Below are 16,508 nucleotides of genomic sequence, written 5' to 3'. Positions count from 1 at the left end.
TGGGCTGTTTGGGAGAGCCTTCAGTTCGGGGAAGAAGCAAGGAGCTTGTCATCACCAGCTGTTGATTGTTTAGCGACATGAAGTAGAACCGCTCTTCCTATTAAGTGGAAAAGTCAGCCAAGAGTGACAGAAAGAGGGGGTGGTAGGAAGGAAGAACCTTCAGAAAAGCCTTCCTCTTCAGCATTTTTCAGTGATGATTCCAGGGGCTCTGCCGGCTGCAGCCTGCAGCTGTGTTTCCAGCTGTGCTTGAATGGGACTGGGTGATGCATCTGTCAAGCGCCTGATGGTCCTTCTCCAGGGCATGGAGACTCGTCATTGCATCCAGTGGGACTGTGGCTGCCCTGATGCTCTAGAAGCAGGGCTTTCTGGACAGCTTTCAGAACACTGAAGTTCTATGTTTCAGGTGTCAGAAAGATCAAGTGAGTCCATGTACATAAAACTGAAACCTACAAAGCACTATATTGATGAGATGATTTCGGTCCTTAAGCTCTACAACTTTAATGCTTAATCATGGTGACTTTCATAAATGCAGCAGACAAAAATTTTTATTGTTTAGCATATTTTAAAATTCTGAAAACAACATTACAGTGACCATAAAGTATGCTGTAGAGCAAGAAAATTATGATCCATCACTCAAGAACAAAATTACTTCCATTTGGGGGACTTTAAAGTGTTTATGCTTATAGTATATAAAATTCAAATTGCATTACAGAAATTCTGAAGAACAAAAAGTATCATCCCTCTAAAATTCCATGACCCTAGGACAACTGTCGTTAATTATGTATATTATCTTCCAAGTGTTTTTCTAGAGGCAGCATCTTTAAAACCTAAGTTGTAGCAGATATAATAAAGTTGTAATCTGATTTCCTTTTGTTTTTCTGTTTAACACCATATTAGGTAGGAGTCAGTTTAGGATAATGGTTAAAAAACCTCATGCTCTGCAGTCAGGTAGGAGATTCTTTAAGAAGTTCTCCTTCTATTAAGTGGAAAAGGGAAGTCACTGAAAGAGATCATTGAAAAAGGGCAGGGGAAATGAAAGAAGAATATTCAAAAGAAATTTCAAAGGGGTTAATACCCATTTCATAGAATTATTGTGAAACAGCTATGAAGTAATATCCACAACATTGCAAATTTATGGTCTAGAACATAAAAAGCATTCAGTATATGGTAGTTATTGTATCATATGTTGTTATATAGACTTTAAATTAATTATTTTAATATCAATATAAGATTCCATAGATAAATATACTATAATGTCTCTATTATTGACTATTTTCTTAAAATTTTTCAGTGTTATAAGTAATGCAGGACATGCCTTTTCTTACATTTTAGATTATCTCTTCTTGCGACCGTACACAATTTATGGAATTACTATGTCAATGAACATTTTTTTGTTCTTGATACATTTGCTATATTTATTTCCAAACATGTTCCAGTTTACAATGTCATTATCAATATTTGAAAGCAGTAGTTTTACTGCACCATTGCCAGGATTGAATATTAAAGTTAGCTTGTGTGTGGGCACATGCAGACATGTGTGTGTGTGTGTGTGCTCGCTAATTTGGTAAAACGCTAATGATGATGTATGAGGATTTTTGCTAAGTCAGGGCAAAGCCTCCAATAGGCTGGCATGTGGAATTAGGAAGCAATGCTCCCTAGAGATATACTTATGGTCTGGGCAGACTAACTTTTCTGACTATGGTAGAAAGTTCTAGAAATTTAACTCCAGTGGTTTGTGCAGGATGGATGCCCAAGTGTGTCTCCTTACTTACACTGGTCCAGAAACTCAGTGGGAATGAATTAGTGTTCAGTTCATGAATGGGGTCAGCAGGTGTAAAAAGTTTTAATGGTAGAATATAGAACCTCCAATGAAGAAAGAAAGAAAAGGAGAAAGGAAAGAAGGAAGGAAGGAAGAAAAACTAAACTTCAGGAAGAGGCAACTGAGCCTTAGAGGAAAAATTCTCTTTGAATAGAGGCATATTCTGATAAAGGCAGGATCTGACTGCTGAAAGGAGTTGGTGCTCTTCTGAGCACTTAGAAGGAGAACATGATAATAAGAAAAGGAAAAATATATCCCCTGGGGTACAACACCTCTGCTGTGGCAAATCTTTCTCAGAAACAACTAGCCAGGAAAAGTGGACTTTTCCATCCCGGTGGAGAGTGAGAAAAGCCCTAGAGTGGGCGGGTCAGGCTGTATGTAGTCTGTGGGCAGCAGAGCATGAGCCCCAATGGGGCAGGGATGGCCAACATGATGCACATGGAGGCAGGGACAACACTGCTCTGGGCACCATTCTGATAACATGTGAGGCAGTGGGCCTGCCTGTCGTTGCTTGCCATCCTCTCTCTGAATTTCTGCTTCTGAGCTAGTGTCTTGGACACTAGACATCCAATCTTATCAGAATCATCAGTGAAATAACAATAAAAAGTCCTGGGGAGATAACAGAGTAGGAAGTACCAGAAATGTCACCCCACCTAGAAAAAAAATTGCGCTGGCAGAATCTGTCTGATTAACCTTTTCAGAACTTAGGAATTTGTCAAAGGCTTGAAACTTTTAGAGGAGGGTGTGGCTGTTAAATTCCAATTAATTTTAGTTAATTCAGCTCACTGCACAGCAGCAGCTGCCTAGGACCCACTCCCCAGACCCTTGGTAGGCAGCCAGCCATGCACACATTCCAGAAGCTTGTATATAGCTTGTAAGAATCAGAGTGGGCAGTAAGGATCCTCTCTCAGGAATACCGGAGATCTGTACTCTGATTACTGCTTCTGAGCACAGAAGTACAAAGAGGTGTGTGGCCACTTTTGTTGCACTTCTCCTCTTTGTTGCAAGATCCTTCTCCTCTTCCTGAAGTTCCTTCCATGGGATTTAAGTGCCAATGCCTTTCTTCACAGTAAGTTTTCTTTTTTCTTCCCTTCTGGGAGACAGATATTAAAGACTAAGACTTTCAAAAGTAACCGAAAAATAGGGGAGATTAGAAAGTTACTGTACATGCCCAGGGAAAGGCATAGGCTCAGTAGAAACCTGAGAAGATCTTAAGTTTACTCCTTGGCACAGAGACAGTCTGCAATAATCAAAACAATAAAGAAAGAAAAAAATAAAGGAAAACAAGAGCAAAACCCATCAACCCTAGGGAAGGAGAAGAATCTGATCTCCAGAGTTTCTATATTATTAGATTCAAACGTCCAGTTTTCACCACCACCAACAAAAATCACAGGGCATACAAAGAAATGGGAAAGTCAGGCTCATTCAAAATAAAAAATGTAAACCAAGTGAAACTGTTCCTGAAAAAGACTTTATGGCAGATCTGCTAGACAAAGTCTTTAAAACAAATGCCTTCAAGATGCTCAAAGAACTAAAGTCAAGAAATGTACAGAAAGGAAAGAAAACAGTGTATGAAAAAAAATGAAAATTAACTAAGGAAAAAGACTTCTGAAGTTGGAAAGTACAATAACAGAAATTTAAAATTCGCCCAAAAGGATTCAAAGTAGAATTGAACAGAGAAAGAATCACTGAATTTGAAGATAAGACAATGGAAATGATCAAGTGTCAGAAACAGAAAGAAAAAGATTGAAGAAAAGTGAGCAGAGAAAGCCTAAAGGACTTGGAATACACTGTTGAGCAGACCAACATATACATGATGGGAGTCAAGAAGGAGGAAGAGTAGGAGGAGAGAGAATATGTAAAGAAAGAAATAATAGTAAAAATCTTTCCAGATTTGAAGGCATGAAAACAAACATCAAAGAAACTCAACTGCTCCAAGTAGAATAAACTCAGTGACCCACACCAAGATACATTTTTTTTACCAAGATACATTTTAATTAAACTATCAAAAGACAAAGAGAATCTTGAAAGCAGCTTGAAAGAAGTGACTTGTCACGTAAGAGGGATCCTCAATAAACTAATCGCCAACTTTCTCATCAGAAACTTTGAAGGTCAGAAGGCAGTGGGCAGATATAGTTAAAGTGCTAAAAGGAGAAAAAAAAAATCAAGAATCTTACATCCAGCAGAACTATTTGTCAAAAATGAAGGGGAAATTAAATCATTTCCAGATAAACAAAATCTGAGGGAATTTGTTATTACTAGACCTGTCCTACAAAAAATACTAAAGTAAGTTCTACAGGTTGAAATAAAAGGACAATAAACAGCAACTGAAAGCCATATGAAAAAATAAAGAGATCAATAAAGATAAATATATGGGCAATTATAAAATCTAGCACTGTTGTAAAAGTGGTTTGTAACTCCACTTTTTGATTTCCACATGATTTAAGAAACATTTTTTTAGAAAAAGATTTATTTGTCTAAAAGCTACTATTGTTGTAGCTTTGGTCTATAACTCTACATCTTGTTTTCTACATAATCCAAGAGGCTGATTTATGTTTTGAACACACCATATATTAAAATGTAATTTTATGATAACAACTGATAAAACGGGGCAGAGATTTTGTATGTTATTATGGTCAACATGTCCAAATTAAAGTGTTATAATTTTAGGATGTTAAAAGTAATCCCCATGGTAACCACAAGGAAAAGAACAATCCAATTCAGAAATGGGCAAATGACTTGAACAGACATTTTTCCAACATGGCCGAGAAGCATATGAAAAGATGCTCAACATAATTAATCACTAGGGAAATGCAAATCAAAATCTCAGTGAGATGTGACCTCACAGCCATTAAAATGCTGTTGTTGTTCAGTCTCTAAGGCCAACTCCTCGTGACCCCATGGACTGCAGCTCGCCAAGCTTCCTTGTCCTTCACCATCTCCCTGAGTTTGCCCAAGTTTATGTCATGAACAGTATATGTATTAAAAAGGTATGGCTACTATTTAAAAAAAACAGAAAATAGCGAGCAAAAAATTGGAAAATTCGTGCACTGTTGGTGAGAATGTGAAGCAATACAGCTGATGTGGGAACTACTATGTCAGCTCCTCAAAAAACTAAAAATACAATTTCACAATGATCCAGCAAACCCCATTTCTGGGTACATACACAAAAGTGAAAGCAAGATCTTGGAGAGATGTTTCTACATCCATGTTCATAACAGCAGTATTCACAATAGCTACAACATGGAAGCAAACCAGGGATCCATTGACAGATGAATGGAAAGGCAGAATGTGATACCTACATACAATGGAATGTCATTTAGCCTTAGAAAGGAAGGAACTTCTCCAATATGTCACAACATGGAGCCAGTCACAAAAAGACAAATAATGTATGACTCCACTTACATGAGGCACTTGGAGCTGTCAAATCATAGAGACAGAAGGTAGATTGGTGGGATTGGCCACAGGTTGGGGGATGGAGGTAATGGGGAATTATGGTTTAATAGGTATAGCATTTCAGTCTTGTAAGATCAAAATAGTTCTAGAGATGGATGGTAGTAATGGTTACACAAAAATAAGAAGGTACTTAATAACACCAAACTTAAATGGTTAAGGTGGTAAATTTCGTGTATCTCATTATGTATATTTTAGCACAATCAAAAAGTCTTTGAGAGAGAACCTGAGGGATTATCCTATAAGCAATGTGTATATATTTTACTGTATGGGGTTTATAAAATCTGTTTTGATCACATATTGGTCCTTTTAGTTTCTTTCGCACTCTTAGCTCTGTTCAATTCAAAGAAGTTTGTCTAACAGCTGAGTTCTAATCAGGTGAGGTCCTTTGAAAAGTGTTTTTATAGATTTATTTTCCCTTATCCAGGTTCATGACATAGAAAGGCACTATAAAGGAGTGGATAAAAATGTAATAGACTGGAGTCAAAAAAAGTCGGAAAGACCTGGGATTGAATCTGAGCTCCAGAAGTAACTACCTATGTGTCCTTGGGGAGTTATGCACCCTACATGCATATGAAATGATATGATGATGGTGCCTGGCACCAATAAGAGTTGGTGCTTGTTGACCTTATACTAAGAAGCCCCAGCAGGAGGTGACAGCATTCACTCTTTCTCATTCTGCTTGGTGTTGAGATGAATATGTCTGTGTAACACAACCCGTTCACTTTGCAGTGGGAATTATACACAGAGCATTGCTTAATGGACAATCAGATGATATCAACAAAATGAGGATTTGTAATGGATTTGTAAAATATGATTTTTTTCAGTTAAATTTAGAAACTAGTCAAGTAGGGGGGAAAAAAAACCTTATTTTACCTGAATTTACCTGATAATCACAAACCTGGCCCGAGTAAGCTTATGGCTTCTTAGAATAAGTCTCTCAAGACCTAGTTGTGCACAATTGGATTTCCCTAAAAGACCATAGCTTTGACTATACTGACAAAGGTCCACTGAGTCAAAGCTATGGTTTTTTCAGTAGTCATGTATGGATGTGAGAGTTGGACCATAAAGAAAGCTGAGAGCCGAAGAATTGATGCTTTTGAATTATGGTGTTGGAGAAGACTCTTGAGAGTCCCTTGGGCTGCAAGGAGATCCAACCAGTCAATCCTAAAGGAAATTAGTCCTAAATATTCATTGGAAGGACTGATGCTGAGACTGAAGCTCCAATAATTTGATGTGAAGAACCGAATCACTGGAAAAGACCCTAATGCTAGGAAAGATTGAAGGTAGGAGGAGAAGGGGATGACAGAGGATGAGATGGTTGGATGGCATCACTGACTCAATGGACATGAATTTGAGCAAGCTCTGGGAGTTGGTGATGGACAGAGAAGCCTGGTGTGCTGAAATCCATGGGGTTGCAAAGAGTCGGACACAACTGAGTGACTAAGCGGAACTGAAAAGACCTGGAGATCAGATATTCAAAAGAGATACTTTTAAAAACAACAGTAATATTTACATTTGAGATTCATCTTTCTTAATTACTTAAAAAAAGTAATTTATTTACTTTTTTTGTTTATTTATGTATTTATTTTGGCTGTGCTGGATCTTCATTGCTGCATGTGAGGCTCTCTCCAGTTGCAGTGAGTGAGTGGAGGTTACTTTCTAGTTGTGGTGCATGGGCTTCTCATTGCGGTGGCTTCTCTTGTTGTGAAGCACAGACTCTAGGCGCATGGGCTCAGAAGTTGCAGCTCACAGGCTTAGTTGCCCTGCGGCATGTGGGATCTTTCTGGACCAGGGATCAAACCCATGTTCCCTGTATTGGTATGTAGATTTTTAACCACTGGACCACCAGGGAAGCCTCTCTTAATTATTTTTTATTTACCCTCTGGATGAAGCCTTTACACACACACACAGAGATATACATTCACAGGTTTATGCATATGTGTAAGTGTGTATGTGTGTGTGTGTGTGTGTGTGTATCTCAGTCTGCCTACTTAGTTTTTTTCACATGAAAAAGAAAAACATGCACTTGGGAGATAAGTGTGGTGAACTTACCACTTCATTTTGTATCAAGAAAAGAGTGTTTGGGGCTCTGGGTGACTCTCCCTTTACCTCCCTTACTTTCTCTCTTTTTGATTTAGGCTTCAAGAAAGAAAGTGTGAGTGTAAATGAGTATATAGTACCTTTCTCTCAGGAGAAAGCATACAGAAAGAAAAAGCACATCAATAAAATATCTATTTCTGCTTTATTGACTATGCCAAAGCCTTTGACTGTGTGGATCACAATAAACTGTGGAAAATTCTGAAAGAGATGGGAATACCAGGCCACCTGACCTGCCTCTTGAGAAACCTATATGCAGATCAGGAAGCAACAGTTATAACTGGACGTGGAACAACAGATTGGTTCCAAATAGGAAAAGGAGTACGTCAAGGCTGTATATTGTCACCCTGCTTATTTAAATTATATGCAGAGTACATCTTGAGAAACGCTGGGCTGGAGGAAGCACAAGCTGGAATCAAGATTGCCAGGAGAAATATCAATAACCTCAGATATGCAGATGACACCACCCTTATGGCAGAAAGTGAAGAGGAACTAAAAAGCCTCTTGATGAAAGTGAAAGAGGAGAGTGAAAAAATTGGCTTAAAGCTCAACATTCAGAAAACTAAGATCATGGTATCTGGTCTCATCACTTCATGGCAAATAGATAGGGAAACAATGGAAACAGTGTCAGACTTTATTTTGGGGGGCTCCAAAATCACTGCAGATGGTGATTACAGCCATGAAATTAAAAGACACTTACTCCTTGAAAGGAAAGTTATGACCAACATAGATAGCATATTAAAAAGCAGAGACATTACTTTGCCAACAAAGGTCCGTCTAGTCAAGGCTATGGTTTTTCCAGTGGTCATGTTTGGATGTGAGAGTTGGACTGTGAAGAAAGCTGAGCGCTGAAGAATTGATGCTTTTGAACTGTGGTGTTGGAGAAGACTCTTCAGAGTCCCTCGGTCTGCAAGGAGATCCAACCAGTCCATCCTAAAGGAGATCAGTCCTGGGTGTTCATTGGAAGGACTGATGCTGAAGCTGAAACCCCAATACTTTGGCCGCCTGATGTGAAGAGTTGACTCATTGGAAAAGACCCTGATGCTGGGAGGAATTGGGGGCAGGAGGAGAAGGGGACGGCAGAGGATGAGATGGCTGGATGGCATCACCGACTCGATGGACATGAGTTTGGGTAAACTCTAAGAGTTGGTGATGGACAGGGAGGCCTGTGATTCATTCACAGGCATGCTGCAATTCATGGGGTTGCAAAGAGTCGGACGTGACTGAGCAACTGAACTGAACTGAACTGAACCAATACAAATATGTATTTAAAACACATTGGAATTGGAATTGGGATTGGAATTGAAAACATGTGTCCAAAGACTTGCACATGAATGTTGACAGCAGTATTATTCATTATAGCCATATTGACCAACCTAAATGTCCACCCCTTGATGAAAAGATAAGCAACATGTATTTATGCATACAGTAGAATCAATTTATATTTCTATATAAATACATACAGATTTGTATTTGGTGTATTTAGCTCTATGAATATACTTAAAAGTCACAGAGTTGTATACTTTCAAAGGGTGAATTCTATAGTATGAATTTAGTAGTATGTGAATTACATTTCAATAAAGCTGTTTTTTAAAAAAGAAGTGTCAACTAGGTTCTGATGGAACTATTGTAATTTTCTTTTTATCACACCTATATATAATTTCACCCTACAAGTGTTATAGCATTTTCATAAACAGCCTGAAGGTTATTTACACAAAACCAACTTTTTCTGAAAATATCTTCACCTTAGAAATAAAGAGTTTTCCGGGAAAAGCAGGGAACATTAACAGCAAATTTGCTCAAACTTCTTGGAGGATTATGGAAATGTTTACATTCTCTACTCACACTCACTAGTTGAAGCTTCTGAGGCAATGTTTGTTTTCAGAACACTGAAAGCTTCCTGGAGAGATTAAAGAATTCTTATTATTAAGAGTAATGCCAAAACAGTATTATGCATTTGACATGAAGAATGAAAGAGAATGACTAATGAAGCTCTAGCAAAGCTCCTTCTAAATTCCACCTCTGTTCTCTTCCAGAGAACATGCATGAGTCTTGTTTTCCTATGTCCAATTCACTTAAGCAATGAATTCTTCCAGAAATTGAGAAACTAGCAAGCAACGACAAAGTCCACTCTAAAAACAAATTTGAGCTTGTAATCGCGCTTCCATTTGATCTTCTTTAAAGATTAAAAGGAACAATGCCATCAATATGCTAAAGGAAGGAATTAGCTTCAAATAATATCACAGACATTTAAGTTATGCAATGCTGTTAATCTTATAGGTATGAAAGTGAAAGTGAAGTTGCTCAGTCGTGTCCGACTCTTTGCGAACCCATGGACTGTAGCCTACCAGGTTCCTCCATCTATGGGATTTTCCAGGCAAGAATATTGGAGTGAGTTGCCATTTCCTTCTCCAGGAAATCTTCCCAACCCAAGGATTGAACCCTGGTCTCCCGAATTGTAGGCAGATGCTTTACCGTCTGAGTCACCAGGAAGTCCAGCAATATTTGGGGGCTGTGGTCATTTTTAAATTATCTATAGGAAAATTTCTACACAGAAAAAATTATGTCATGAGATTAGATTCAGAGCTTATTGGATCATACATTTAATTATACTTATTGAGAAAAAAGAAATTCTAATCCATAAAACAGATTAGAAAAAATAACACAAATCTCCTTAGCCTGCCAACCAGTATTATTATCAGTTATTATCAGAAATTTGCTATAATATTCAATGAGCTAATTCACTGCTAACTCTTTAAAGAACATAACCTCCAAAATAAAGCAAAAATAAAATAAAAGATGGAGGCAGTCAATCCTTTGCAATCTCTTTAAAGTCAAATGAGATGATTCCTTCCTGGGTCCAAACAGCCTTCTTTCCAGCTGATATCACCAAGGAATTCCCCGCCCAGCAAGCCTGAGGGCTATAGTGGAAGTGGAGGGCAAAAAGACCCTCATTTCCAGGGACAGCTGCCTGTCTTTCCTGGCTAGAGACATCTGAACCCAGAACTGCCCCCCAACAAGCCTTTGGGACACACTGGAAGACTTCAGAAGCCACTTCTGATGGCCCCCCTCTTGACATGACCCAATGACTAGGCAGTCACGACATCTGGTCATTGTAGACCATGTAGAGACTATGGCGCCCACTTTGGATACCTTGAGACTCACTACATTAGATTTCATTTCTCACCAGTGCCTCTCCCAAACCATTCTAACATCTACAGTTCACCAAAGTGATGTACTATTCTTCTACATAGCAAACCTATATATTTTTATTCTCACTTTCTCTACTTTGCTTGCCAAGGCATACTTTTTGTCTTCACAGACTCAATCTCTCCAATACACGTTTTGCCTATCAATTTTGGAAAAAAATTTCAAATCTCTCCAGGAACCCACCCACCATCTGGGACTGATGGAGCATATTAACCTGGGCCTAGCAGAGTAGATCAACCTGTTGCCACACATCCTACAGACAGCTGAGTTAGCCTGAGAATTGAACCACTATGGTGTTTGTGAACAGGGCACCACTTCTCCCATGGTACATCCAGTTCCACATCATTTTTTCTGTTTGTCTGCTATGATTTCTGTGAACTTCTCAGCATCATAATTTCTTTACTACGGGGTATTGTCTAGAAGAACCATGGACATCTCATGAGAACTTTCAGAAGAACTTCCAGTAGCCCAAAGAGTACAAAGAAATGAACAACTGACAAATTATCCAAATGGGAGACACCACTAGACACTGCTTCTAACACAGGTATCCCTGCTTATACCCCAAATTGGAAGACCGAAGTATAGAAGTCATCAAGCCCATCACCCTCCTAAGTCAACTACTCCATTCCAACCCCTCTCTGATTCATTTACCCCATGAAGACACGCTATTTGTGTCATATCTCAGAGCCTGACTCTATTATCTGATAATAGAAAACCAAGTACCTTATCAAAAAGATACTAGAAGAATAGTGATAATCAAAAACATGGATAACCTAAAGCATTGTTGAGGATATGGAGACATTCGAACTGTGCTACTGGAAATGTAAAATAGTGTAGCCACTTTGGAAAACAGCTTAGTGCTTCCTCAAGTAAAAAATAGAATTGCCATATAACCTGACAATTCCACATCCAGATATATACTCCAAAGAACTGAAAACATACGGCCAAACAGAAACTTGTTTACAGCAGCATTATTCTCAATAGCCAAAACCTGGAAACAACCCAAACGTCCATCAGATGGTGAATGGATGAACAAAATATGATACAACCCATACAGTGGAATATTATTCAGTCATCAAAATGAATGAAGTACCAAGGTAAACGACAGCATGGATGGACTTTGAAAGCATTATGTTAAGTGAAAGAATCCAGTTACAAAAGGTCATATATTATAGGATTCCATTTATATGAAATACCTAGAATAGGCAAATTTGTAGAGACAGAAACTATATTAGTAGCTCCCCAGGGCTGGGGCTGGCAGGGGAGGAAGGAATGACAAGTGACTGATGATGAACTTGGAGTTTCTGGGCTCTCAATAGGCTTTACACTTCCCTCCCTTCGCCTTTTCAGACAAGCAGTGGTAATGGCTCTGTGCTATTGCTTGTCCCAGATTCTTTATTAGTTAGTTCCTTGTTAGTTCCTTTTATCTTGTCCACATCTGTTTCTTGTTGGGACAATGGCCGATATCTGACCCCTTTCTCTGTGTACGTCCCCAGTTTCTAACTCTGAGGCTTCTTGCTGCAACTCCAAATAGCCACTTCCTTATTCTCTAGGGATAACCACATTGATGGATCGGGAGTAGAGAAAGGACTACATTACAACTCTTCCTTTCTCTTTTATTCTATATGCTATTGAGAGGGATCAACTATCCCAGGAAACAGTGCAGTGCTATCCTCTAACTAGGGTGTTAGGGTCTAGGGTGTTAGACAGAAATGGGCTCAGTAGCAACCCTGCTGTGCTCCCATGGAATTTTAAGAGACAGCCTGGTACCCAAGTTCCCCTGAAGCTTTAGGATTTTAGCTATTGTTATTTGTAAACCCCATGGTTTTTGTGAGTGAGGGCTTGTGTTATACAGACCAGCTGGCTCCATTTTTCCAGAAAAGGCATAACTCATCTTCAGAAGACTAAGATAGTTTAGGGTCAAGGCAGAGCCAGACAAGAACCTATATTTATTTCATTATACAAAATACAAATCTTCCATTGTCAGATGTTTACAATGAGTTGGATGCCCTGTCAGCCCAATCAACCCCACACCGCTGAACACAAACCCTTTGTTAGGCAAAATCAAATTTATTGGCCCATTGCTATGAAAGAGATCACAAATCAGAGAAGCTGTGGAGCATCTCACTAACCAAAGCAAAAGGTAAAACTAGGATAGGAATTCTGGGTAAAGGCTATGGCTAGGGTTAATAAAATTTAAATAAATCAGTGTTTTGATATTCTCCCTGGGCTCAATCTCTGGGTCAGGAAGATCTGTTGGAGAAGGGAATGGCAACCCACTCCAGTATTCTTGCCTGGAGAATTCATGGACAGAAGAGCTGGCAGTCCCTAAAATTGCAGTCAGACACAACTGAGTGACTAACACTTTCACTTCACTTTCACAAGCAAAGTAAGGCAGTGTAAAGTGGTCAGCCTCATATTCAGAGTGCAAAGGAGACCCAGGGTCTCATTTCCTTGATAACAAGAAAGCTAATATAGATGTGGAATAGAAACTATCTGAAGCTCTGCACCCGCGCTATCAATCCAGATTGCTTCTCTGCATCAAAGTAACTTAGACCACTCCCCTCCCCAGACAAGAGTGCATTGTTCCGCTCTTACTGATAACAATTTAAATCAAATTACTTACATTTCTTTTAAAAATTTTTTTTAAATTCAGAAGTTTATTGTTTCATTTTATGCATTGGCTCCAATGTTAAAACATTATTCTCTTGAATTAGCCACAATGTCCGCATTTACACCACAGAAATAATCAAACTCTACAGATAGGGTGTTTATCCCCAAAGAACTGGTTTATCAACCCCCTCACTACCTCTCTCCTAGTCCTTCAGTTCCCTCCTGATCAGCGACCATTGTTATCAAATTTTTTTGTACCCTTCTAGAATTATTCTATGCACATGTTTCACACTTAAACACACACACGCACCTTTCTTATTTCAAACATTAGCACACTGTACACATCATTCTCATTTTTATCACACTATGTTTTGGAGACTGTTTCACATTAACAAATATACACTCACCTCAACCTTTTTAACAGGTGCATAGTATTCTGTGAATGGATGTGTCAACTTGTATTTAACCAGCGACATAAAAATGGGTTATAGAAGGAAATGGCAACCCACTCTAGTATTCTTGCCTGGAAAATCCCAAGGACAGAGGAGCCTGGCGGGCTACAGTCCATGGGGTTGCAAAGAGTCAGACACGACTGAGTGACTAAGTAATATAAAAGGATATTTAGGATGTTCCCTTACTTTGTTGCAGCAAATAAAACCGTAATGAATAATATCATATCCACTTGTGCACAGAATGTTCATTTTAGTTTAACAGACAAGTTTCTGCTCTAGCAAAGGTATTGAACACTGGAGAGTAATACATCAATCTTCCTCTGAAATTTCCTCGAAGTATCAAATTACTTACACTTCTGACAGTCTCTGATTTCAGAGAATAGTTTCCGAATGAGGAAGAAAGCAGTCACTTAAAGGAGAGAGTTGTATGACACTTAACAGTGCAGTGTGTCCTTGGGGGAAATACTGTTTCTTGTTAACTTTGCAGCCGGCTTTATTTATGTCTTTTACTCCAGTCTAAAGAATGGCAGGACAGATCTTTACAGTCCAAGCTATTTTTACTTTCTCATTGCCTTGTTGGACTGCGTTGAACATGCAGCATAAGCAAGAACTAAATTTCCCTAAGATTAAGCTGCTGAGATTCTGGGGGTTTTGTTTTGTTGTTTTACCAGAGCATCACCTAGCCTAGCCTGGATGTCATAGATTGTTCTGTTTTAATTAAATCTCCACAAAATGAGGTACTAGCTTTGGGGCTGGTAGCAGGTGGCAGAAAACTATTATTGGAGGTTGAATGGATGCCCAGCTGTATTGTGCATGCTAAGCTGTTTCAGTCATGTCCGAGTCTTTGTGACCCTATTCTCTGTAGCCCGCCAGGCTCCTCTGTCCGTGGGATTCTCCAGGCAAGGATACTGAAGTGGGTTGCCATGCCCTCCTCCAGGGGATCTTCCCCACCCAGAGACTGAAGCCACGAGTCTTACACCTCCTGCAATGGCAGGCGGGTTCTTTACCACTAGTGCTATCTGGGAAACCCATATCCATATAATGCACTGGCAAACTTTTGGTAAAACTGTCATCTGAGGTAATTTGGAAAGCATATCAAGTTGCTAATAACTTGTAGCCTTACAAGAAGAGATTGGCCAGTATTGGTTGTTATTGACCGTGTTTGGCAAGTTATCATAAAAAATAGATGAGCTCAGAAAACAATTGGCCAGTGTATCAGCAGGAAAGGGAATAGAGAGTGTCTATAAATTTGGGAAATGATAGGGTTGCAAGAGGTCTCAAACAGTAAAAAGTAGCACTGAGCAATTCTCTGATAACAAAGTCTGATTAGAATAGTCCTGGAGCAATAATCAAGATAAAACCATTGGGCATATTGTTAAAATTTGTCTGGGTTAAGCTGGCACCTGCTATGACTTTTCAACTGAACAAAATAGGGTTAATGAACTAAGAGTGTGGCTTTCCCGCCAAAGATAGGCCCAAAGTAATTGCAGTTGAGAGAGAAAGAGATAGAGAGGCAATAAAGCAAAGACATATAGAAAATTCAAGATGTATGACTAAAGAAAAATAAAAACTGTGTCCTTTCAAAAGCTTGTGCATAAATGTATATAGCAGCATTATTCATAATAGCCAAAATATGGAAATAATTCAAATGTCTATCGCTTGATGGATAAATAAAATACAATATATCCATACAAAGAAATACTATTTATCAGTAAAAATTAAGTACAGATACATGCCACAATGTGGATGAACCTTGGAAATATTATGTTAAGTGAAAGACACCAAGGACAAAGAACCATATATTATATGATCCTTTTAATACAAAATGTCCAAAATAGGCAAATGCATAGCGTCAGAAAGTAGATTTTGCCTATTGCTGAAAGAGCTGGGGTGGGAGAAAGTGGGGGAAATCAGGCATGACTGCTAATGGGTATGGGGTTTCTTTCTGAGATGATGAAAGTGTTCTGTAATTACTGGCAATGGTTGCATAATTCAGTGAAGATACTAAAAAGCTGATGAATCTTACATGTTAAATGGGTGAATTGCAGGATATATTAATTTTATCTCAAAATAAACTTGAATTTAAAAAAGTATATCTCACAAAGAACTGTGGGTATGGCTATTGGTATATGAAATTGATTAAAATCAGATGAGAAAAGTATGAAATTTTTGAGAGAGTTAAAAATGCTAAAGGGACCACTAGCCTAGAAAGGAGAAAGTGACTGCTTGGGATTTAAAACAGTCCTCGGTCCCAAGCTTCGATGAGTAGAAAATGGGCTCACACCCAGAAAAACTGCCTCACACCTAAGGAAGAGCTATTCAGTAATTCCCACTAAAGGCTAAATAGGATATCATAAAGGAAAGACTCTTACAGAGGGTTCATTCAAGGGCTATGAAGACAAGAGGGTTTAAGAGTTCCTTGTGAAGGCAGAATCGGAGCCTAATTAAAAACTTATCCTGTCTCAGGTGAGGAAGCCCTCCCAGGGTTGGTTCAGCAATATTTTAGAATTGTTAGAATTTTAGAATTTAGAATTTACAGACCTGGACTTTCAGGAGTATTTGGTGCACTGACCTTACCTATGATCCTCAGTGTACAGTGTATTGAGGGCTGATATCTTTTTAGTTCCTAGGACTTTCAGCAAGAAGAATCACATCTAGACCTAATGTAGACATAATAAGGTAGCAGCCCAATGAAGGGGAATGCTATACATCGCCCAGAAGTCCTGGACTTGAAGGTTGATGCTGTGGGTTGACTTTTGCCTCAGCTCCCTCAGGACCACCCCTAGAATTCTCCTCAGCTCAGGAGCTGGCATGTGCTAAACACTAACTGATGGGAATTATGCTAAATTGTATTAGAAAGG

The sequence above is a fragment of the Cervus elaphus genome, chromosome 3 (assembly GCF_910594005.1).
Source record: "Cervus elaphus chromosome 3, mCerEla1.1, whole genome shotgun sequence".
Lineage (NCBI taxonomy): Eukaryota > Metazoa > Chordata > Mammalia > Artiodactyla > Cervidae > Cervus > Cervus elaphus.
Note: the sequence above shows the minus strand (reverse complement) of the source record.